At 47.5% G+C, this 24,834-nt stretch overlaps 1 long non-coding RNA gene across 1 annotated transcript; it reads right to left on the bottom strand.

Moving 5' to 3' along the window:
• Positions 1 to 21,721: 21,721 nt before the first annotated feature.
• LOC116070878 lies at positions 21,722 to 24,547 on the bottom strand. The gene is made up of 2 exons (XR_004110611.1): positions 23,493 to 24,547; positions 21,722 to 22,179 (listed from the first exon to the last, which is right to left on the bottom strand). It is a non-coding gene; the product is annotated as an uncharacterized LOC116070878 (long non-coding RNA).
• Positions 24,548 to 24,834: the final 287 nt, after the last annotated feature.

Below are 24,834 nucleotides of genomic sequence, written 5' to 3'. Positions count from 1 at the left end.
AAGACTTCAATATGAAGATACACCTAGAACATACCCGAGTTTGAAGGTTTGCTACCCCCGTTCTGAATCCTAAGCTGTCAAACTGGCATTTGTCACGGTTCTATGAGACTCTTAGGGTATTTAGTAGACTAGGATTACTATATAGTTTAAATACACTTAAAAATCTATGTCTGTTGCAGTATCAAAGTTAGCTTTCTCCCTGTCCCCTTCCCCTCAATGTTCCTGTAGATATTTTACCATTAACTCAATAATGCTCCTGGAGGCCACACCTTTCCATTCTAGCACTTGGGAGGCAGAGTCAGGCAAAGCTGAATCCAAGGCCCGTGTGGCTTACCCATAGCTAGTTCTAGGGAGCCCTGTCTTTAATTTTAAAAAGTCATAAAACTTTTGTATAAGACAATTGGTGAGGGCTGGTGAGATGACTCAGTGGTTAAGAGCACTGACTGCTCTTCTGAAGGTCCTGAGTTCAAATCCCAGCAACCACATGGTGGCTCACAACCATCTGTAATGAGATCTGATGCCCTCTTCTGGTGCATCTGAAGACAGCTACAGTGTATTTAGATATAATAATAATAAAAAAAAAATATTTGGGCCAGAGCAAGCAGGGCCAGAGTGAGTTGGGCTGGAGTGAGCAGAGGTCCTGAATTCAATTCCCAGCAACCACATGATGGCTTGCAACCATCTGTACAGCTACAGTGTACTCATATACATACATACATACATACATACATACATACATACATACATGCATACATACATACATGCATACATACATACATACATGCATACATACATACATGCATGCATGCATACATACATACATACATACATACATACATGCATACATACATACATACGTACATACATAAATCTTTAAATAAAGTACAACTGGAGAAGCTGATGTGGACACCGTACATATTCTGTTTTCCTTAGCATTGACCTCAGCTCTTCCCTGGCTAAATTCCAGGTGACAGAACAAAGCTCAGTGGATTCTGACAGTAGGGGATGGGGTGGTTGGGATTCCACTATACTGGAGTAGGTGGAACCTGTGCCTATTTTTGAGGCCTTTGATACCCTTACAGAAATGGGGGGGGGGGGACATTCCCTTTGGAAACACGGTATGACCTGAACAATGTCATTCTTTCAACAAGAGCATTGTACTGGCTGGTTTTGTGTGTCAACTTACTTGACACAGGCTGGAGCTACCACAGAGAAAGGAATCTCCTTTGAGGAAATGCCTCCATAAGATCCAGCTGTCAGGCTGCTGGATCAATTAGTGATCAAGGGTGGGAGGTCCCATTGTGGGTGGTGCCATCCCTGGGCTGGTAGTCTCAGGTTCTATAAGAAAGCAAGCAGAGCAAGCCAGGGGAAGCAAGCCAGTAAGAAACATCTCTCCATGGCCTCTGCATCAGCTCCTGCTTCCTGACCTGCTTGAGTTCCAGTCCTGACTTTCTGTGGTGATGAACAGCAATGTGGAAGTGTAAGCTGAATAAACCCTTTCCTCCCCAACTTGCTTCTTGGTTATGATGTTTGTGCAGGAATAGAAATACTGAATAAGACAAACATGCTATAGGCACTTACGTTTTTCTGAGACTCAGGCATAAAGTGGAGCCTACCTCCCCTAGACACCTTGTCAATCACAAGCGGCTGGTGTCACAACAGATATCAGAACCCGGAGTCCACATTAAGATGATATTCCCAGCTCCTGGCTCCAAGTTCAGTTTTTACTGTAGAGTACGTGGCTTTGAATTTCATTTTCCTCCTGAAACCTTAAAGATGCCAGTGTCTGCATGCTATTTGTATACCTGCAATGGTCAGAGGCTGACATCAGGCATCTGTTGGTTAGCTGGCTGCTTTTATCTTCAGACCATGGTCTCTCTGGGACCTAGAACTGACACCTTTGGGTGCATGTGTGGTCACAAGTCCCAAGAATTTGTCTACCTCCTCCGGATGTGTGTGCATCACCACACCAGTTTTTAACATATTTTGGGGGTCTGCACTCATGTACCCATGAGTAAAGCACTCTGCATTATCTCCCCAGAGGCCCCTCCCCAACTTTTTCAAGTGTTAATGGGAATTTCAAATGGGATGAACTTAAAAGACACTTAAAAATGTAACCCAAAAATCCAGGAGTGACTAAGTACACTTTTAATCCCAACATTTAGGAGGCAGAGGCAAGCAGATCAGATGTTGTGTTTAAGGTCAGCTAAGTCTGCATAGCTTGACCTCAGGACTGCCGGGGGAACCCTGTCTCAAAAAAAATCAAAGCCAAGTGTAAGCAGGAAGAAGGCTAGCCCTTTCAGACCCCCCTGGGCTGTTCTAGCCCACTGTCTCTTCTGGCCTGTGATGCTGTCGATATCTGAGTCATCTAAGCACCTCTCCCATTTTCCCCATGGGAATCCTTCCCTTTGTGACCTTAGACTTTCAAGTCTCCCTTGTGGTCACACAGGTGGTGGTTAGTTACATCAAGGCTGGGACAGCAGTCCCAAATTGGAGGTTTATACATAGCACATAGTGGGCTATCAAAACTGTGAGCTGCTGAGCCCAAACCACCTGAAACTGGGCTCAATCTGTGTCCTTAGAGAATCATAAACCATGGGAACAGAGAAGACCAGTAGGTGTGGTTGAAGCCAGTAGGGGTCGGCTAGAGGAAGACATGGCTATGGGTGGCTAGGAAGAGTCGGAAATCTGAGGAGGCCAAGAGTGCAAGTGAGACTTTAGGAGGAGCCATACTGTCCTCCAATGACTGAGGTCAGACTCTGACATATAAGGACCTGTTCTGGCCAGAGGTGAATAGGGTCCCCAGTGTCTGAGACCCACCAGCAAAGGGGCTCAAGTTTTACTCTAGGCCACTGGCCATGGCTTCAAACCTCCAAAGTTGTAAAGCACAGAATCCAAAACATGGGCATCTAGGAGGTGGGAGACGGGGTACCATCCTAACTGCTTAATGAGAGATGAGACAGGGCTTAGAGCTGAAGGTCAAGTGCTTCGCAAGACCTGAATAAGCACCACCCCCTTTTCATTGGACTATCAACATTGTCTTTTGAGAGAATACAAGCCCCAAACTGAAGTCTAGGAAAATGAGCTCTGCTGCACCTAAGGTTGAGCCTGGTGTGAGATCAACCTCATGGGAATTGCTCTTGTAGACTAGTGGGTGTGGACAAGTTCATGCTGACTGATCATGCAGGAGCAACCAGCCTGGTAGAGCGGACAGTCTACCCAGGGTATTGAAGCAACTCACTGGATGCCATGGAAACCTAAAAGTCCTAGAGCCAGTCCACATGAGTCACAGACTCAGGGTACCAGCAGCCAGCAGAGGCAATGTAAATCCACCTGTTTGTCACAGTTTCTGCTATCTGCCCTGGCTCAGCAAGCAAGTTAGCTGGCCAAGGCCGGTTCTTTTAGATTTGTGTTGCCTGGAACTGGGCAGTCAATGATGTTCTGGCAAGTAGGGCTCGTGCTCCTATTTTTCAAAGCAAGATGGTGTTCTCCTCCAGGAACTGACAATTGAGCTGTGATAGTTAATCTTTGTTGTTAACTTAACCGCATATAGAATCAAAACTAAAGTTGCCAGGGGCCACTCCTGGAAGGATTTCCTTGATGCCATTTAAAACCAGAAGACCCAACCCTAGATCTCGGTGGTATACCTTCTGATGGGCAGCCTCCATAAAAGAACATGGAAGAAGCCAATTTTACTTTTTGCCTGCTTGCCTTCAGTCTCACGGCCAGGTTCTTGCCTGTTGCTTTGTCATATTCCTTCCTGGTATCAGAACCAGCTTATTTGACATTGTCCAACATAGACTGAGGACCCACTTGCCAGGGACCCTCCGAGACTCCAAGCTCCTGAATGAGATTGCGGAAGTAGCCACGCCTGGCGCACTGAACTACGATTGGATACTTAAGCCTTTCAAGCTTGAGACAAGCACCGCGGACTACCAGACCACATCTTGTGAGCCAACCTAAGACCCATTCCATTCTCTGTTCTGCCTCTCTGAGCACACCGGACAGATTTGTATTTCTAGGGGTGTTTCTAGAAAGTCCAAATTTTAAGATTTGAGTTTCTCTAGTAGATAGGCAGGGTCCATGGAGTGGGCCCCACTACTTCCACGTTCTGGGGCTCCCCACTGAAATAGCAAGAGAGCCCTGGGAGCCCAGGACGTGAAATGTCTGAAAGGTTTAAAGGTAAACGGATTTGATAGCCCTGACTCGTCTCAGAAAAGCAGGGCAGTTAAGCGATCTCAGACCCTGCTTCGGTTTCTTACAACAACAGACTGTGATTGGGGCCATGTAAGCCAAGTAAACCATGTCCCTCCATGGACTGTGGTTGTGGGTCCTTATTATACTATTAGAACAGCAGCCTAAACAATTCTAACCATTCCCCTTCTAGAGCATTCTGTCTGTCTTGCTTAGTAAATTCATACTAGCACACGTTGCATGTTGAGTGCGTTGACTGAACACGTTCCATCTTCTCTCCCCCTCTACTCTGCTGATCAGGCTATTCTCTTCTTTTCTAGACCTTCACTTGCTGTACAAACAAAATAAAATCTAGAAGCCCCAAATGGAAACCTTGTTTGCCTCATGTGACCATCTCCAGTGGTGTGTGTTCTCATGCATATGCTTCCCCTTCTCTTTACGGAGAAAAGCATTCCTCTCAGTAGAAGGCTGGGAAAACAAGGAAACCTCAACAGCCAAAGCCAAAGCCAGTGGCCTCGGGTGCTTGAGGCATGAATAGGTTCTTCCATGTCAGCACCTGGAGGTGTACAGGTGTGCAGGGGCGGGGCATATATAGCCCAATGACCTCATGGTGGAAACACATGACGATCATGAGCATACCATGTAAAATAGGTAAGCAGTGACCTAAAAAAAAAAAAAATAAGTGCTTAATTACTGAATGATAAGATACCTTGGTGAAGGGGCTCCAAGTCATTTATAGTATGGGAGCAAAGGTTGGAGAGTGTGTGTGGGGGGAGCAAGATAGGATTGGCATTTGAAAATGCTTCTGTGCTATTAACCTCCTACCACCTAAAGAGGTTGAAATAGCCTCACACGTGAGCATCTCTAGTAATATGGACCAGCCACAGCAGCTAGAACCTTCATTGTGGCTAGCACCTAGTTCTGAGCAAAAGTTATGGCCAGCACCTGGTCCTGAGCCAACAGTAGAGGAGTCATGCCTACCCACAGGTGTGCACACTTAATCATATCCCAAGGACACAAGAGAAAACAAGGTTGGGGGTAGGGACACTAGTGGAAATGAAGCCGCCCCTCTTAGGGATGTGCCACCAACAAGCCCTTTTCGATATCAAAGAACTCCAAGTCTTTGCCTAGGCTCCCGGGATTATCTCCTCAGGACATTATATAAAGTATATTTAGTTGAGTTCTGGAGGCATCCAAAGACCTAAGGTTCTCTTCCTACCATGAAAATGGCTACTTAGATGCCAGAATCTAAGGAGTTATTGGAGACCCAGGTCTAGCCCACTCCTATGTGCCCCTAAGCTAATCGATTAGTGATTGTGGCCCTCCTAGGTCCCACAAAGGCCATTCAAGTAAAGCTGAAAGTCTACAGATGACATTATTCAAGAGGTAATGAGATTGGCACCAAAGGACATCTTCCCACTGGGAAAGACCACTCTTGCTAATTTTCTATGGCAGGATCTCACTATGGCAGATCACTAGAACGAAGATCTGCTTGCCTCTGCCTCCAGGGTGTGGAGATTAAAATAAAGGCACGTGTGGCTACACTTAGCTACGTTCAGTATCCTCAGCTACATCCTCTCCTAGGTGAGCGCCAAAGACTCTGAATGCAATCAGGATGGGCTCCTTTGTGCAAATCAAGGGGAGAGTCTGGCTGGCCAGTGGTGGCACACGCCTTTAATCCCAGCACTTGGGAGTCAGAGGCAGGCAGATTTCTGAGTTTGAGTCCAGCCTGGTCTACAGAGTGAGTTCTATCTAGGACAGCCAGGACTACACAGGGAAACCCTGTCTCAAAAAAGGGGTGGTGGTGGTGGAGAGAGTCAGATATCTGTGGAACTGTCAAAGACATGAAGACAAACATGAGTGAGCCATGTAAAAGGTACGTGATGACCTTTGGTAAGAGAAGTGCTTAAACATTGAATCCTAGCTACCTTGAGCCCCTCCCCTGACTCTAAGATATTTATCTGATGGGAGTAGCCAAAGGAGATGGATGGAAGAGAGGGGAGGAGGCAGGACAGACAGGAGAGGCAATGGAGACTGTTGCCTTCTGAACCATAATCTCTTTCCACCTGAAGAGGCTGAAATGGCCTCACCTGTGGGCCTCTCTAATGCAGTGGATCAGCCACAGCAGCTAGAACCTTCTGAGCCAAGGCTAGGGTAGCAGCTGGCCCGGAGCGGCATTAGAGGACTCATGCCTACTCACCAGTGTGTATACTTAATCCCAGCCCAAGGGCAACAAGAGAAAAACAAGGTTGAGGTCTAGGGTGACTAAAGATCCTGGTTCTCTTTCCATCATGAAAGGGGCTGAATACAGAAGAAAGAAAGATAGGTTCTGGAATCCAAAGAGCCAAGGAACCCTTGGAAATCCAGCCCCGCCCCCCAATATGCCCCAGAGCCAAGATATTAGAGATTGTGGCCCTTATAGGACTCAGGAGGGCTCAAGTGGCCTATGGAGGTTATACCCTTTGAGAAAGCGTTCTCATGACCATCATTTTAGCAGCAAAATCCATTCGTCAGTGAAGCTATTAGCCACATTTAGCCAAGAGGAGCAATAGCCTGAAGGAGAACAAGGCAGGCTGACTTCAGAGTCCCAGAACTTAATTCCCTGTGTTTTCCTGAGCCTGCAGGAACCCAGACTGTGGGCAGCCTGATCTTCACTTTCACATAAGTCTGCCCTCTCTGCTGAATCCTTGGTGATTCCTGTGACACTCTCAAATGTGTCTGCTGTCACATGTCTCTGTTGATGATGGCGGTGTTGATACTTCGGTGTCTACACTCAACCTGTCAGGAAGTCAAGATGGACCTGAGGGTGCTAGCGACAGCTCAGGAGGTAAGACAATGGCTGGCAAGCTTGATAAGCTGAGTTCAATCTCTGTGATCCACATGGTAGAAGAGAAGAGCCAAAGCTGTCTTCTGTTCTCTACATATAACATATGACATGTGGCATATTGTGCCCTAATGCACACGCACGTGCGTGTGCACACACACACACACAACTAAAGAAGTCAATTGCAATTGTGAATAACAGCTTTAGGGACAGGAAGCAGGCTGGTAGCTTCCAGAATCTGGGAGGAGAGAATGAGGAACTGAATGGTGGATAAGAAACTTGGATTTAAACGGATAGAAATTCTTTGGGACATTATAGAAATGGTGACTGTGAGATACTGTGAATATACCAAACACTACTGGGTTAAAAATCTCAAAGTGGTTCACTTTTATACCATGGGAATCTTTCCCTAACAAATGATTTTTTTTTTTTGGCGGGGTGGAGGGGGAATCTCCACAAACAGATAAAAGAGGGTAGAGGAGAGCCACAGAGAGACAGGACAGACACTTGCTTGGCAAATCTGGGCTGACTCATTCTAGCATCTGTATCTCCCTCTAGGAATATGCAATGGGATAGTTACTTTTGTCCATGTCTCCACTTTACAAAGCATACAAACTGAGAGGGGAAGGAAGACACTTGTGAGTTTGAGTTCAGCGACCCTCTACAGTACCTCAGAATACAGGTGGTAAAACTTGAGACTCTCAGGTTTCAGGGACATCTGGTGATCTTCCAGAGTCCAAGTCACCCTGTTTATAACCCTCTTCTCTGTGTGCACATTGATGTGATGCCTCTTCAGACATCCTATGTCTAGACTGCCAAGGGGAGGTGAGGGAGCTGGTGTGCCCTTCCTGTATGTACCCTCGTCTATGGCTACTAATCCCCTTTCAGAACTATGCAAGGCAAAGAACCCTGGTGAGCACAGGACAGTTCCTGCTGTCAGGGATAATACAACCTGTCTTGGGAGAATACAAAGTCCAACTGGGGCAGTGTCATTGCATGTCACTACAAGGATGGATCTCTGGAAAGGAGCCATTGGCTTTTTATTCCCTTCATTGCTTCCCATGCCCACAGCTATTATTGGCACATAGTAGGTATTTATAAATACATAGACATCATGACTGCATGGATGAGCAGAGGGTAAAATAAAGGATGTGGTGTGGAGGTAGACATGGGAAGATTGTAGCTGGGGAACTAGCTAAGTGGGAAAGGTGCTTATTCTGCAAGCATGAAGACCTGAGTTCAGTCTCCAGAACCCATGGAAGATAAAAGGCCAGAGGGGGCAGTACACACCTGTGTGCCCAGTGCTAGGAGACAGATAGGAGGATCCCTAGGGCTCACTAAGCAGCTAGTCTAGCCAATATATGAGCTCTAGATTCAGTGAGATAGCCTATGTCAAAAGATAAAGTGGAGAAATGATTGAAGAAGACACAAATGGTGGCCTCTGGCCTACACACACATACACAAACACATACATATACACACACATAGCACACATATGGACACATATATACACATGTACATACACACATGCACATATATATACACATACACATATATACACATAGCACACATGTACACACATATACATACATACACATGTACATACACACATACACACATGCATCCACACATATACACACACACAAACACACACACACACAAACACACACACATACACACATATACACATACACACACATAAACACACATACACATATGCACACATATACAAACACATATACACACATATACACACACACACACACACACACACACACACACACACACACACAGAGGATATGAGATGAACAACAGACAAATGTAAGCTCAGAGTCCAGATCTGTCTAGTTTGTCTAGGGTCACTGGTCAGGATAAGAGTGCCAAAATTCTTTTAATATTCAAAAAAATTATTTTATAGTATGTGCATGCCTGCATGTATGTTTATGCACCAAAGGCATGCCTGGATGCCAAAAGAGGTCAGAAGAGGACATTCATTCCCTGGAACTGGAGTTGTGGATGGTTGTGAGCCACCATGTAGATGCCTAGAACTGAATCTAGGTTCTCCATGAGAATAGCTAATGCCCTTGGCCACTGAGTTTCCTCTCCCTCTCAAAGAGTCCTGAACATAGGCATTTGAGGAGACCATTCCCTCTGGGTAAAGCTGGAGAGTGGCTTGTCCCATCCACTGATCTTTCGATACCCAACCTGTGTAAAGCCTTCATTGCCTCTGAGCCTCACTTCCTAGAGCTGTGCATGGAAAGAGAGATACCGTATGTCTCTTCTTTCACGGCTCCCATGGGAGGTCAGGGAGATGAAAACACACACTGAGGAGTTACCCTGTACCTCGCAGACACCCGGGACTAAGGGGTGATGGCTCTTCCTGCTGGCTCTACTTCAGCTGGCATACGGGATTACAGGTGCACCTGACATCTCCATCGATGCTACTGAATCCCTTTAAATTAAGATCCAGCGGTGGGGCGGGGTGGCCTTGGAAGCTGGGGAGGCAAACCACCACCAGCCAGAAACATAAAGAATAATGTCTCCTGTCCCTTTTGCTGCAAGGAAGTGGCCTCCCTCTCCCCTGCCCCCAGCGTGTGCTCTTGGCTTTCATATCTAGCTGCTTCACCCTGATCCCCAACAGATGTTTCCCCAAAGCAGCTTGCTGTAATCTCAGGGTCTTAATATAGAGCCGGAGCGTGATAAGTTCGAAGCGGCTGTCATCATCCCCACATGAGGACAGTCTGGTCATTGTTTGGGACTGTCCCCTTCTGACTGTCCCTTGAAGGGGAATGTGTTTTCTCCCATCACCTCCTTGCCACATATATTCTGCCTCCCCACATCTTATTCCCACCCAGATGACAAGTACACATTGAACCTTCTAGAAAGTGCTTGGTGGGGCTAGAGAGGTGGCTCAGCGGTTAAGAGCACTGACTGTTCTTCCAAAGGTCCTGAGTTCAAATTCCAGCAACCACATGGTGGCTCACAACCATCTGTAATGAGATCTGACGCCCTCTTCTGGTGCATCTGAAGACAGCTATAGCATACTCATGTATAATAAATAAATCTTTGGGCCAGAGGAAGGGAGGTTGACTGGGAGGAGCAAAGGTCCTAAATTCAATTCCCAACAACCACATGGTGGCTCACAACCATCTGTCCAGCTACAGTGTACTCATATACATACATAAATAAATAAACCTCTTAAAAAGAAAGTACGTGGTGCATCAGAATGAATGGGATGGCAGAAGAAAAGAGCTTAGAGAAGAAGCCTGGTCAGATCTGAACCTAGAGATCAATATTGTCAGGCCTTAGACTGCAGTACTACTGACCTTGGGCTCCTTGGGGACACAAGGCAGATGTTCACTGGGCGGGGAAGGGAAGAGCTGGTGCAGCAGCTGGGGAGCCAGCGGGAGCTTCCATTTGCAAAGGCTCTGGGGGCCCACTAATGAGAAGCCAGGAGTCTTCCAGGAGAGTGGGAAGGAGGCAGGGATGGAAAAGTGTTTGTACACCTGTCTGATTTTGCTGTGTTCATCCAAATGATCTCAGAGCCCCAGGTGGGAGGCCTGCACCGTTCAGCCGGACCAGCAAGGTCCTGAAGATTCTCTAAGTGTCTGGCACTGTGTCAGACTCTGGCTACTAACGCTAGGTCAACCCCACTGCCTGTAAGGAGATAAAACAAGAAACTGCTCATTCAGAGCCACCATTGTCTGACATTGTGATAGCTGCAGACGCTGGTGCCAGGGCTCAGTGTGTGTGATTATCAGAATGCAGATACCCGAAGGCAGAAAGCTGAAGTCTGAACTGCTTCCAAATGCAAACTGTAGCCTGCTGACATAATGCTGGAAAGTTTTGGATTTGGGGCTCCAACTCATTTGCCTACCATGAATAGGACCCTAGAATCAATTCTCCAGTCCTAAGGTGAGTCAGGACCCTTGTCTCAGGGCTGGGGTGATGGCCTAGTCGGTTTGCGGCTTGCCTTGCAAGAATGAGGAGCTCGGAGATCAAATCCCCTGCATTCACGCTGATGCTGGGCAGGTATGATGGTTCACAGATAATCCCAGAGCATAGAAGGTGGAGACAAGGGGTGCCTGGGGCAAACTGGCTAGCCAGACAAGCTGAACAAGTGAGCCATGGGTTCAAGCAAGCAAGCTGGCCTCAATATATGGGGTGGAGAAGGATAAAGATACCTGATATCAACCTTTTCCCTCCATATTCATACACATGTGTACACATAACAGTACACCCTTCCACATGTGTACACACAGTGTACCCCTCCACATGTGTACATGCACATGTGTACCCCCTCCACATGTGTACACACAGTGCGCCCCCTCCACATGTGTACACACACACAGTGCACCCCCTCCACAGGCGTACACACACAATGAGAACACACACATTCATACAGATCACATGTATACACATATGCATAAGAATATCGGACTTTGAATGTTGAACATTGTGGATTCAGGATTTTCAGATTGGGGTGTACCATGAGGAAATTCATACAGATATCCCCAAATCCAAGATAACTGGAGTCAGGAGCAACCTATAACAATAATACCTTTAATAACACATAAGTACATTGCTGCTGCCATTCCTGAATGCTGAGCGAGCCTCTGGTACTAGCAAAGGATGTTGTATACACGATCCTATTAGAATATCATCATAACTTTGATGTAGATGATTCCAGCCCCGTTGGATAGGTAACTCAACTCACTTGACCATAGTGAGTGGCCTTCAAACAATTTGAGCTTTCAGGCATCAGATGGCAAAACCTAATTCTTCCGATGTACATACCTGCCCATCCAGAGGCCTAAAGATGTGTGATTTAGCGACAGCCTAGAGGGAGATTTATTTCCTTACAACACTGAGAGAAAATCTATTTATCTCCATGCCTAATAAAAGAACGTGGCTGGGTTTTCCATCATGCAATTGGAGAAACCAAAGAATCTGTTTGCACCAAGATTCTCATTTTACAGGAATTAACCTGTGCCCCATGGTACTTCTCCCTGTCCTAAGCCCTCCAATCCTAGGCTAGTCACTTAGGGAGGGTGCAATTCATATAGAATTCACCCAAAAGACAAGACCTTAAAATTCTTCCCAAATGAAAATAGCATTGCTCACCACAGTGAAGGAAGAGGGGGGAAGAGTTAAGAACCAAATACAGCAATACAGAGAAGCCATAAATAGCTCTCTCGTGCAGGTGAGGGATAGGGCTTGAGGTTAGTAATCTTGTTCTGCAAGGGGTCTCATGGTGGGTGTCATAATTTATAGCCAGTTGTCACCACTTGGCTCTGCTGCTGCTTTGAGTAGGAGATTTAGACACCCTTTGAATAAACAAATATTCATGTTCATGTCTCAAACTTTATTTGTAAGTGGAGTTGTCTTGGGTGTGTTGGTAGCATGGTGCTGGGAGGATTCGAATCTGCTACCCTCACCTTATAATGTGTTAGCAAGTGTCTTTGTTGGGGAATTTTTATTGCTGTGAAGAGACACCCTGATCACAGCAACTCTTATAAAGGAAAATGTTCCATTGGCGCTGGCTTGCAGTTTCAGAGGTTTATTTCATGACCACAGGTTCAGAGGTTCAATCTATTACCATCATGACAGGGACTATGGTGGCATTCGAGCAGACACAGTGCTGGAGAGTAACTGGGAGTTCTACATCTGGATGAATAGGGCACAAGAATAGCAGGGCCACCCCCCTCATAGACCACCCCCAATGACACACTTCCTCCAACAAGGCCACACCTCTTAATAGTGACCAAGCATTCAAATCAGGGAGCCTGTGGGGGCCATTGCTACTCAAACTACCACAGCAAGCTCCCTAGAAATTGTAGTGACCTAAATACATACTCGTATTATTGGCTCCCTTCTGTGTGTTATCTCCTGGAACCCTCATCTCCTAAACGTAAGGCTGTAACTTCTATCTTTGTGGGCAAGAAGGGATGACTTGAATAAAGAGCTGTTTACAAAGGAGGCAGGGATGCTTGCAGGGCTCTGGTGTGTGTGTGTGTGTGTGTGTGTGTGTGTGTGTGTGTGTGTGTGTGTGAGTGTGGTGGGGCAATGATAGCCATCCTCCCAGCTAGGGAATTTGAAGCAGAGCTCTCCTCCACTGTGGGAACAATGACATCATAAGGAACACATGGTGAGAGAGGCTGCCTGCCAGGAGCTATGTCCTGAGATCATAGGATGCAGCTAGGCCAAGCAAGATGAACCAGGGAAGAAATACTCTGACCTCTGTCAATTCCCTCCTACCACTCTCTGCTAACACTGCCTCCTAACTGTCCAATCCCCAACTGAAAAGCACTGGGTTGGGAGGGTCTCTCGGATAATTGAGTACAGGCAGGCAGACAGATAGACAGACAGCCCACAGACAAGTAGATGGTCATGGTTTGTCCTGTGCCTAACAGAACATGGTCAACATTAGATTCCAAAATGAGGTGGTCACACTCTACTTGCCTGCTGTGATAATTTATGTTCTTCTTAAAACTCTACCCTGTCCATGAGATGGGAAGAAGAATTTCCTCAAACATATTTTAGGATCTGGGGTGGAGCTCAGGAATGAAGAACAGACTCAGCACATCTTGGGTTCAACCCTCAGCCAAAAAGAAGACCACAGTCTTCTCATGTAGGTGAGGATTTCTGCAGTGCTCTGTTGATTGTTGACTCAATGGCTCCCTTAAAAGAACAGTTGATTCTTAAAGTGAAGCAAACCCAGGATTCAAATTCAATCAACTCTGGAATTCTATGATCTTCCATGGGCCTTTAGACTGCAAAACTGGTCTCTGTCATTTAACAATACATTGTTAAAACGTATCACTGGTTAGTTCTTCTTCCTTGATGTGTCTTGAAGGACCAGTTCTTCCTCATCTCCCAACGTTTCCCAGCCCTACAGCCAACGCTTTGCCTGAAACACTGGAACACTGTCAAATTTTTGTCCCTGTATGTAACTCTGTCACAAATATCTTTTACGTAAAACCTGCATATTTCTTGATCAAACATACTGTGTGGCAACTTTACAGCGCTGACTGGAGCTGGACAAATCACAGCCTCGAGAAAGGTTAGACCAATTAAATTCATTCACTATAGGTCTTCCCAGTGACTCCACAGTGACCCTCATTCAGTGTGGGTTCACCCCAAGCATTGATTTCATTTTCTCTAATTGGAAAAGCTTTGGGCAAAAGCATGGTCAGGGTGGTAACAAATAACCCCTTTGATCTGCCCTGGAAATGCCAGAACAACTTTGCCCTTTCCCTGCAACTTAGAGTCTAATTGTCTGAGGAGCTGCTGTCTGTCCTGCCACCTCAGACATTGAAGACTGACCTGTGCTGAATCTGAAATCAGGAACCCCAAACCCCAAGCCCAGTAGTGGTATACCTACAGCCCAAAGCCTGACAGAGATAGAACCTAGCCAGGCTCTCTGTGACGGCATTGTGTCCTATTTTGTGACAGCCATGATGTCAACTCAGATTCGGTCAGCTAGTTGAGCTAGTTGTCTTTTGTCTTTCAGCTTTCCCAGGTGTATTAAGGCACATGCACATCATCCATCACACACACACACACACCACAAATATACACAAATACCTCCCCAGCCCCCAAATGTAAAGAAAACTCTTGAGGGTAGCTTACTGCTTTGGTTATTGCATTAGTTACTGTACTCCTTGCTGTGACCAAATCCTAGAAAAGAAACAACTTGAGAAGCATGAGGGGGTGCAATGCATCATGGGAAGGAGTGGTATGAGGGCAAGCAGCTTCAGGAAATGGGTCTGGTTCATAAAACCTTAAGGCCCACTCCCAGTGACTTGATTCCTCTGGAGAGGCTCTTACTCCTAGCTTTGCCAAAAAGCTTACCACCAGCTCTGGGAAGCGGGTGTCCGTACCCTGGAGGACAGCTTATGCTCAGACTGTGTTGCTGTGGTCTTCACTGCTGACTATGGGGTAGCCTGACTCTGAGCTTCCCTTGGCTTTCAGACTCACTGTGTGATCTACTGAACTGTTTCTATTAAGAACCCTGTGGGTTCTGTATCTGGGCAGCATCTCTCTCTCTCTCTCTCTCTCTCTCTCTCTCTCTCTCTCTCTCTCTCTCTCTCTCTTTCTCTCCCTCTCTCTCTCTCTCCCTCCCTCTTCCCCCACCCCCTTCCTCTCCCCCCACCTCTCTCTCTCACACACACACACACACCTTCCTTCCTCTCCCCTACCTGGTCCCCTGGCTGGTCTAGGCTTACCAGGCAAAGGCCTAAAAATGGAAGACAGATGCCACTGGAGCGGTTTATTAATGCCGCACGGCCCGCAGGAGTAGGAAGGTTGGCTCTGTGATGTGTGTTACAAGGAGTGGTCCTGCCGGGGACTGTGTGTTCCTGTCCTTCCTGCCTGTCTCATACCCAAGCCCTTCATGAGGCTGACCCACAAGCCACATTCCCCTGGATCCAAGGGAGGCAGATGGAAGAGGGGTGCAGCCTGGCTGCCCCAGGACCACACTTATAATGTCTGCCTGCCAGGTGGTTGCTGTCTTGAATGCCCCAAATGAGGAGGCAATGTGCCATCCAAACAAGGGTGCGGAGTTCTGAAAAGCCAAAGAAGCGGGGGAAAATCTAGGCAAAAATCAAAGTAAAAGGAGTCACCAGGTTGGGCTTTTTTCCAGCTCCTCTGTTCCTTTGGCCAGGGTTCCTTGAACCAGACCCCAGATGGTCTCCAGACACAGTAGGGCAGGTCCTCAGAACTGGGTCATGCCCTGGCTCCAGGGGACCAATAACTCCTGCACCTGGGAGAGGCACATATGCCCCAAACTAATGTAGTTAATGAAGGAGCCAAGGAGCAGGCTTCTGTCCAGGTCCCTCAACCTCTGTTGGTTTTCTGGTCTCCGTCTCCACCCACTCCCAAATCTTGTCATTGGGGGTCCAGCTCTGGAACATCCTAGGATCATCCCTTGGATGTAGACAAGAGTGTACCATGAAGCCAGACAAGGATCAGAAGGCCCACCCTGAGGAAAACCCCTGGCCAGGAGAAACCCTGGGTCTCAGGCTTCTCCAGTAACAACCTTAATTAAAACCGAATAACATCCCTTTCAGAGGCCCATGTCCGCTCAGTCCTTCCCAGACCTTCCAGGCTCTTCCTTGGCTGGATTAGGTACGTCTAAGGGTAGGATTTTACAAAGCATATCATCAGGCAAAGGATAAATACAAACTTCAGAGACCAAACTCAATCTCTTGTTCGTTTCGTGTCTAGGGGCAGGTGATTGTGTGAGCCTCAGTTACTTTATCTGCAAAATGGGTAGCAGTAAGGACCTACCTCAAAGGGTTGTTGGGAAATTTGGGTAAGGAGCATAAGATTGTTAAGCCTGGGCAGAGTGAGCAGCAGGGTACACAGAGACCACCACAGAGCCATCCCCTCAGTTCTGTTCATCCAACCATCAGTTACAAAATGTGTGAGCCAAACAACTCAAGGCTGGGATCTTGTCCCGGTAGTAAATCTTATCTAGTTAACAGCAAATGGCCTTTGGGTCTAAGTCACTACCAGTTTTGTGTACACACTTGCCTCATGAGTAACCTCAGTGTCTGGCTTTTCAACACTTTTATGATTTACTTATTGTGACTAGAGAACTCTTAGGTAATTCTTAAATGAATCCAGCTTGCTCATTTTTTACAATTGTATGAAGAAAGGAAGTTATCTAATTCCCATTTCACAGATGACAACATTGAGGCCCAGAGCATCTTAGCCATTTGCCCTCAGTCCCATAACAATGATTTGGCAGTGGCTGGTATTGAAGAGCTAGGGTTTGGGGTAGCTTTAAGAACCATCACTTAACTTACTCCTATAAGTTAAGTGTTTAAGCACTGCCCACATGTAGCAGAGGCTAGCCCACATACGTGGCTGTTGTTTGCAGAATCCTTGTTGATGATATCCAGCCTCTGTGTTCACTCTGTGTGTCCTACTGTCTGGGGTAAATGATGCCTCCCTACTAGGATGGTGGAATCCATACCCCACAGGGGACCCAAAGCAAAGAATGCAGAAGGGCCTAGCTTAACTACATAAAGGGGATTGATGGGTGGAGAGACTCTGGGAAAGGAAGTACCCTCACCATCCATCCCCAGCCTCATAAACCAGGCAAACACATGCCCCCCACTGAGGATTCGCATGCCCTGGCATCCATCCAGAGCAGAAGAGGCTGCACCTGTTTGCAATGTAATTTCATCATTATCAGCCTGTACCCAGCTGAGATTCAAACACTGGGGAAGGGGGATGACGGGTGGGAGGGAATGCTGGGATGCTGGGGAGGAAGGCTGATCAAGTGTCTTAAATTGCTTGCACTTTAATGCCTTATATAAAATTTTCCTGTAATTCGTGTTACCATAAATAAGAGCGAGCTGCCCAAGCCTGCAGCCGGGGTGGCTTCACACACTGTCTTCCATACCGTTTGCAGTCACAGGCTCCTCCTTGCCCATGACCTTGCTGTAAGCTGCCTTCTCCTTTTGCCTCACTTTACCTAGCTCCATATGGGGAAGCATTCGGAAGTCAGGGTCCATAGAACCAGTTTCCTTCAGAGGCTCATCTCTGCTTTAGAGACAATGGGGGACAAATCTTATGATCCCTGGATTCTATCTAGCAACCTTCGTTCAAATCCACAGTCCACCTGGAGGGCTGCAGACTAACAGTGTAATCCCTGGTCCTGCCCCCCACAAACCCCACCAGATATTGGGGTCACTGGAGTGCACACCAACCATTCCAAAGGGAATGCATTCAGGATGCACCTGGACGATTGGCCTGGTTTCTCTGCTGGGGCAGATGATAGAGGCAATTTCCTCATTGGTGAGGTGCAGCTTCCTTTGCTGGTTTACCATGGGCTTGCTGAATACCCAAGGATTGCCTGGAGCTTGCTGCAGAGGTGACTGGAGTGATTATGATGACAATGACAGGAAAGAAGGAGGGTAAACAGGAAGGGGAGAGGAGGGTGAGCAGGGAGAGAGGAGGAGGGTGAGCAGGGAGAGAGGAGGAGGGTGAGCAGGGAGAGAGGAGGAGGGTGAGCAGGAAGGGAGGAGGAGGATGAGCAGGAAGGGAGGAGGAGGAGGAGCAGGAAGGGAGGAGGAGGAGGAGCAGGAAGGGAGGAGGCAGGTGACCAGCAAAGGAGGAGGAGAGTAAGCAGAAAGGAAGGAAGGAAGAGGATAAACAGGAAGAGAGGAAGATGAGTAGGAAGAAGGGAAGAGAGTGAGCAGAAAGGGAAGAGGAAGGTTGATGAATGTCCAGTATATTTTCTGGCAAGGCTTGAGTGTGCTCCAAAGTCCAGGCTATAAAAGGTTAGGAGACCTGAGCTCCAGCATCATTCCCACTGGAGATTCTTAACAAGGTGTCTGAGCTCTCTGCTTCCTTATCCAGCAGGGATTTCCAAGGCCACCACCTTGGAGTGCTGAAACAAGGACATTACCAGCCAACATCCAATGAGGCGTGGGAGGAGGGGATCCTTTGCTCCATTGCCCCTTATCTCATCTCTGTGTTCACCCGTAGTATATGAGGGCAGGCTGCTTGGTGCCACCGTCCATCTTCTCTCCCTTGCCTGAGGGCTCCTTCCTTTAGCCTTGCTCTGAGAGAAGATTCCAGATACATTTCTATGCAGCTCCTCCTTAAGCACTGAGCGAGGTGGTGCAACAGGGGACCAACTGTCCACTCTCTCTCTTCTGTTCTCTCTTCTTACTTGTGGTCATCCTTCTAATTACCTGGCCACCTCCCAATGAACCCCTTACATTCATTACCCCCATGTCAAGCTTTGGGGGTACCAAGATAAACAACATGTCTGACACTATCTAGCACTACGCCTGGCTAACTGTATTAGGACTGAGACAGTAATAGTGGCCGCTCACACTGCATCCTGTCTGTGTCAGTGGATTGCCTGCATCTGATGGGCATAGCCCTGAGTGCAGTGTCAACATCACCATCAATATGTGCTAATCAGCTCAGAACAGCACAGGATCTAAATGTCCCTCAGGTCATCTCCACACCCCTTCACCTTTATTGTTGGATCTCGTAGCACCGTTCTGACCTGGCCACTGTCACAGCTCACCACTTGCATGTGTTTTCCTTTGTCTCTGTGTCTGATCCCTTGATCAGGGCCATTCCATGATGAGCAGGGAACTCCCTGCCATAGCAAAAGCAACAGCTACCTTGTTTTCTTCATACAGACCTCCCTGCTGTTGACCTTTCTTCTACTCAAGAAGCCTGGGCACTAGGATTGCAGGCATGCGCCGCCACGCTCGACTTAACTGTTGTTTGATTATTGCTACTTGCTATTTCTTCATTTATCTCGTCTGTGTGGAGGTCAGTTGGTCCTGACTTAGGGAAGAAATTCAGGTTATCAGATTTAGCTGCAAATGCCTTTTCTCACTGAGCCATCTTGCCAGCCCTAACCACTGTTTTTGTTTGTTTGCTTGTTTTCATTTTGTTTCATTTTGTAGACTGGCTTTCACTCTGTAGCCTTGGTTGGTCTGAAACTCTGTGTACCAGGCTGGTCTTGAACTCACAGAGACCCACTTGCCTCTCTGCCTGGGATTAAAGGTATGTACCCATACCTAACAATTATAGTTATAACTATGACATTTAATTCTTCCCTGTTCACTGTGAAGAATTTGGAATAGTCTGGTAAACTGAAAGCCAAATGGGGTAAGCTAGTCTTGTCCCACTGTATTGTGACCCAGTCTGGTCCAGTCTGCTTCAGGGCATCATGGGGGGAGTTTCTATGCAAATAAGGCTTCCCAGCCCTACCCTTGCCTTATGTTTTACTAAAGGAACTGCCCCCATAGCCCTGTCTCCATACCTGGCCTAAGGAAGCAGAGTGGGCATGCAGGAAACACAGCCTGGGGCTGCTTCTGGGGACACTGGCCCACCACCTTCTCCTTGCCCTCCATTTCCATGGAGCCCCTGACTAACCCATTCAAGGGGTCTTTCATTTCTGTGACCCGGGGGGTCATCTGTTTTTAGAGCATGAAATATGGCTGCCTGGCCAGGACAGAAGCCAGGAAGAGTTGCACCAGTGGGGAGCCTCCTGTCCAGTCAGCGTGACTAATGATGATGACGATGTTGGGCAAGGCAGGATTCATTCCGCTCCTTGTTCCCCAGGGATTAACTCTTGGTGGGCTCTTGAGCCTGTGACCAAGTGCCTGGTTTTCCTGCGGTGCTGGGCTCTGGGGTTCTATTCATCCACATCAAGGGTAGGTCTAAGGTAAGAGAGGGATAAAAGGAGGCAGAAAATGGGGTAGAATAGAAAGGGGAGATGCAGGCATGCGCGTACACACACACACACACACACATACACCAAAATAAGTACAGGCTTATCACTCCTTTCCCATGTGCACAAACTCCATCACCTTTGCCCCTGACAAATCCACAAACATTCTGCCAAGCCAGGAGGGAACCTGGGTGTGGCTAGGTCAGGCCTGGTCCAGGGCTGCCTGTGGGAACTCCCTCATGTCCTCTAGTGGGTCACCAACCAAACAGGACAAGAGAAGGATATCACAGGATGGGGATGGACACATGACAGCAGAAAAGCCAGGGGAACACTAGATGAGAAGTGTGCCTGTATATTAGGGGGATGGATGAAGCACAGAAAATTAGTACACACACACACAAACACATTTTAAAATGTGTTTGTTGACTTGGGGTCTCATGTAGCCTTGACTGACTTCAAACTCCTTATATGGTAGAGAATGATCTTGAATTCCTGACCCCCCTTCCTTCAGTGCTGAGACTCCAGGCTTGTGCTAACACACACACACACACACACACACACACACACGCTTCAAAAATAAAATTAAGAGTGGGTCAGTTGGGAGGGGATGAGGGTTTTCGGAGGGGTAACTAGGAAGGGGGATAACTTTTGAAATGTTAAATAAAGAAAATATCTAATAAAATAAAATAAGAAAAAAAACCCCTTACCTCCACCCATGGCATCCCACCCTAGCTGCTAAGAAACCTGATGTACATGCAGAGTTTGGGGGTCTTGATAAAGTTGGTTTTTCTTGTGTGTAGTGCTGAGGACAAAGCTGAGGGCCGTAAACACTCTAGGCCAGTGTTCTCACGCCTGCTCCACCATCGGCTGCATCCCCCAACCTTTTTATACTTCTCAAGTTTGAGAGAGAGTCAGCTAAGTTGTCTAGGCTGGTCCCAAACTTATGATCCTCCTACCTCAGCCTCCCAAGTAGCTGGGGTTATAGGCCTGAGCCACCACATCCAGCTCTAACCAAGAGACCCTGGTGTAAATGGGCTAGGTGGAGCTTCACAACCTGAGTCTCTAACCAGCGATTTTAGGGGATCACAGAGCTCAGAACTATGGCGTTGAGTCCTGATGGCACTCGGAGAGGAATCCTAGATTTAAAAAAAAAAAAACAAAAAACAAAAAGAAAAACCCTAGGATCCACACAGAAGAGTCCTCCTTAAGGACCTCCCAGATCTGCTCTCGGCAGTGATAGATACATAAACCGGACAAGCTCATCCCCACCTTGGGGTTCAGGTGGGGTTCAGGGTGCTTTGCCTTGAGGGCACATCTCTAAGTAGTCCAGGCTCTGTGCCACATCGCTGACTCGTCTACCTTTCGCTTTTAAAACTAGGAGGAATTCCAAGAAAATGTGATCCATATGTCAGCTTCCTCTACGCTTAAATCATGAAAGTGCTGCTGTGGGTTTTAAGAGCTATTGATGTCCAGGACACCTTGCGAAGTTCTTTAAAATAAGCATCTCTGAGTGTCTTTTTACTTTCAGTTGGATTTTGCTCTCAGTAAGTGAATTCAAACAATGTGAATTGGGGGGATTGGAGGGGGGTTGCGCACCAGAAACCCCAGCCATGGATCTGTGGGAAATCTGACCCTCTTCTGCTCAAGCCTGCAGGTTCCCTGGAGATGTAGCCATTCGGGGCAAGAAAATGGATCCTTTCCCAGTGAAGATGGTGCCGCTGCTCTCGTGGGCTGTCAGATATCTTTCTTTGCATTTCGCCTCTCAATTTCATCCATTTTGGCTCTGGTGAAGGGAGATCTAATCCCTCCATCCAGTGGGTTTGTTATATCTGAGCAGGAACTTGAATCTGCAGCCAACCTCAGGTTTAACTTCTCCGTTAGGTGCCCAGAGGGCAGCTGAGTTCTAGAATGGCCATTTCCTCATGTACAGTGCATTGGGGTTGACCTGTTGAGAAAGATGATTTTGCAAGATATATAATCTTCAGGTCAGAGACTTTACCCTCAAGGAAAAAAATTCTAAGTATAGAGCAATACAGACTTGCACTCAGCAATATCACACACACACACATACACATTTACACAAACACACACACACTCACATACACATTTACACACACATACATACACACACACACACACACACACACACACACACACATTTTCCCAAGAGACACTGCTCCTGGCCCACTAGCTAGGCATGTGTATGGGAACCTCTGTCATCCATGCATGTAGAAAAAGGCTGTGGCTGTGTGTAATATAAGGGGAACAGGTGGGTGTTCATGTCCATGGAGGACCAAAGAATGATACAGAAAGTTACAGCAGGAATGGTGACCCAGAGAATAGGAGGTGGGAAGGAGAGGAAGACAACTTGCTGATTAGAATAAGAACCTAAGGAAAGAAAACAGACAGAAAATGAGGGACACAGGACCTGAAGAGCTGTTTACACAGACTTAGCACTGGCAAGGGTATCCAATAGATGGCTTAGCTCACTGATCTGTGGCAAGAGGTCCCTTAGATTGATAGGAGGGAGCTTGGTGAGAAGGTCCCGTCCCCACTCCTCCTCAGAAGAAGCCACCTCTACCCTACAGGGAACCTTTCCACCTCCCACCTGGCCCCGACACAGAGAGTTTGAGAAGCCCAGCCACGCAGATTCTCCAGAAGTGCTGATTTAAGCTGATCCCAGATGAACTCAGAGCACAGGGTGCCATGCTCATATAAGCACCTGAGCATACCCCTCACTCTTCTCCTATAGCCTCATGCTTCCCATGCAGCTCACTCTCAAAGCATGGCTGGTAGTATTCTGGTAATCCCAGCCCTTAGGAGGTGGAGGCAGGAGGATCATAAATTCGAGGCCAGCCTGGACTACATAGTGAGACCCTTTCTCAAGAAAATGTTATTAATGGACTGGGGAGGCTCAGTAGGGTGAGCATATGCTGTTCAAGCTTGAGGACTTAAGTTCAGACCCCCACAACCGGGGCAAAGCATAATATATCCGCTGAGTGCATGTTTAACCCCAGTGTACCTACAGGGAGACGGGAGACAGAGACCAGAGGATTCCCCCAGAAACTTGTGGGTCATTTAGCCTGGCAGATATACCAGGGGACAGCAAGAGACGGTGCCTAAAGCAATATGGAAGGTGAGAGCTGACCTCTGTGCACACACACACACACACATATACACACACACACACACTCTGAAGTTTAAGAGGCTATAGCTTGGATCTGTCTCTAAAATTAGATTATATTGGAGATGTCATACCTGAGTGTCCTTTGGGAGCAGGTCTGTAGCTTTTGTCTTTAGATTGTCAAAGGAACAGAAAAAGAAAAGGCACCTCACTGCTTGTTCCTATCTCTTGTGTTTTTGTCTCTGTATGTCTCTGCTCCTCTATTGTCTTATCTCTATGTCTCTGTCTCTCTCCCTCTATGGTCTTATCTGTCTGTCTCCGTCTGTCTCTGTCTTCCTCTCTCTGTCTCCCCATGTCTTCTGTCTCCCTCTGGAAGGAGGTGACTTAACCAGGTGTGGTATGGGCACTGGATGACTTGAAGAAGGTGTCCTCTATTGGGAGTGGCAGCTGCTGGAGTTAAAGAATCAAATGAGGTTCTTGTGGCATCCTGGACCACAGCCTGCCTGGCTGCTCACACCGGGCCAGCATTGTCTTCACTGTCACTGACCTATCCTAGGCTCAAGTGATGTGCAAGATGCTCCCAGTGGGAGGGAATGGTCCACGCAGAAGTGAGACTGCTCTAAATCTTACTCCCCCTCCCCCTTCCCTCCCCCCCCCGCCAGCTTGAAACCAGGGAAACTGAGGCCTGAAGTCACTGAGGACACATCCACTGTCTATTTGGGGATGACAGAGCCACACCAGGTCTCTGAATGCTAGCCCACAGCCACTGCCACCTCTTGTCCCAAATACATTTCTATAACCCAGTAAGGAGGCTGCTCAGCCATTTGTCCTTGATCCCAGCTGGAACCTGGGACCCTTTAATGTCACAAGCGCCTTTTAATGTAGTCCTTTAAAAATCAAAGGCTCCTGCGTTTGCTCTCTTGTGTCACCCTCCGAACGCTCAGTGAGCTTTATCTGCTGCACTTAAGACAGAGAGGAGATGATGATGAAGAAGACGAAGTACTGCACAGAGGAATCCGCAGCCCCCGGAATCTTAACGAGCAGCTCTGGCTCTTATCAGCTTCAAAATGCCCTTATTAAGCTTCACCCAGCTCGTGTGGCCCAGCTGGCTCTTTATAGGGTCACATCAATCAGCACGGCCTGGGCTTGTGGGTCGTGAGAGCACACTGTGAGAGGCTAGACCATGGGGTGTTTGTTACCAGGCCAACGAGAACACATGACATCACTAAGCTTGCGCGTGCGCGCTCACAGAATCCTCATGACCACAGTTCTTCCCCCCTCCCCCCGGCCCCATTTTCCCCCCTCTTTAAAGTGCTCTCAGGACCCCACAGAAGCTTTCAAATCTGAATGGTGAACACAAGCCATGACAGTAGCAGTACAGACAGCATCTGCTTGGCTGTGCTGTGTCAGCGGCCATGGTTGGCCCTTTGCACTTTAGTCACTGTCTCCAGGCATTGTATGTGGGGGGAGCGTGGA

This window comes from Mastomys coucha, unplaced genomic scaffold (assembly GCF_008632895.1).
Source record: "Mastomys coucha isolate ucsf_1 unplaced genomic scaffold, UCSF_Mcou_1 pScaffold22, whole genome shotgun sequence".
In the NCBI taxonomy this organism is placed as follows: domain Eukaryota; kingdom Metazoa; phylum Chordata; class Mammalia; order Rodentia; family Muridae; genus Mastomys; species Mastomys coucha.
The sequence above is the reverse complement of the archived record's forward strand: the minus strand, read 5'-3'. Positions and strand labels throughout refer to the sequence as shown.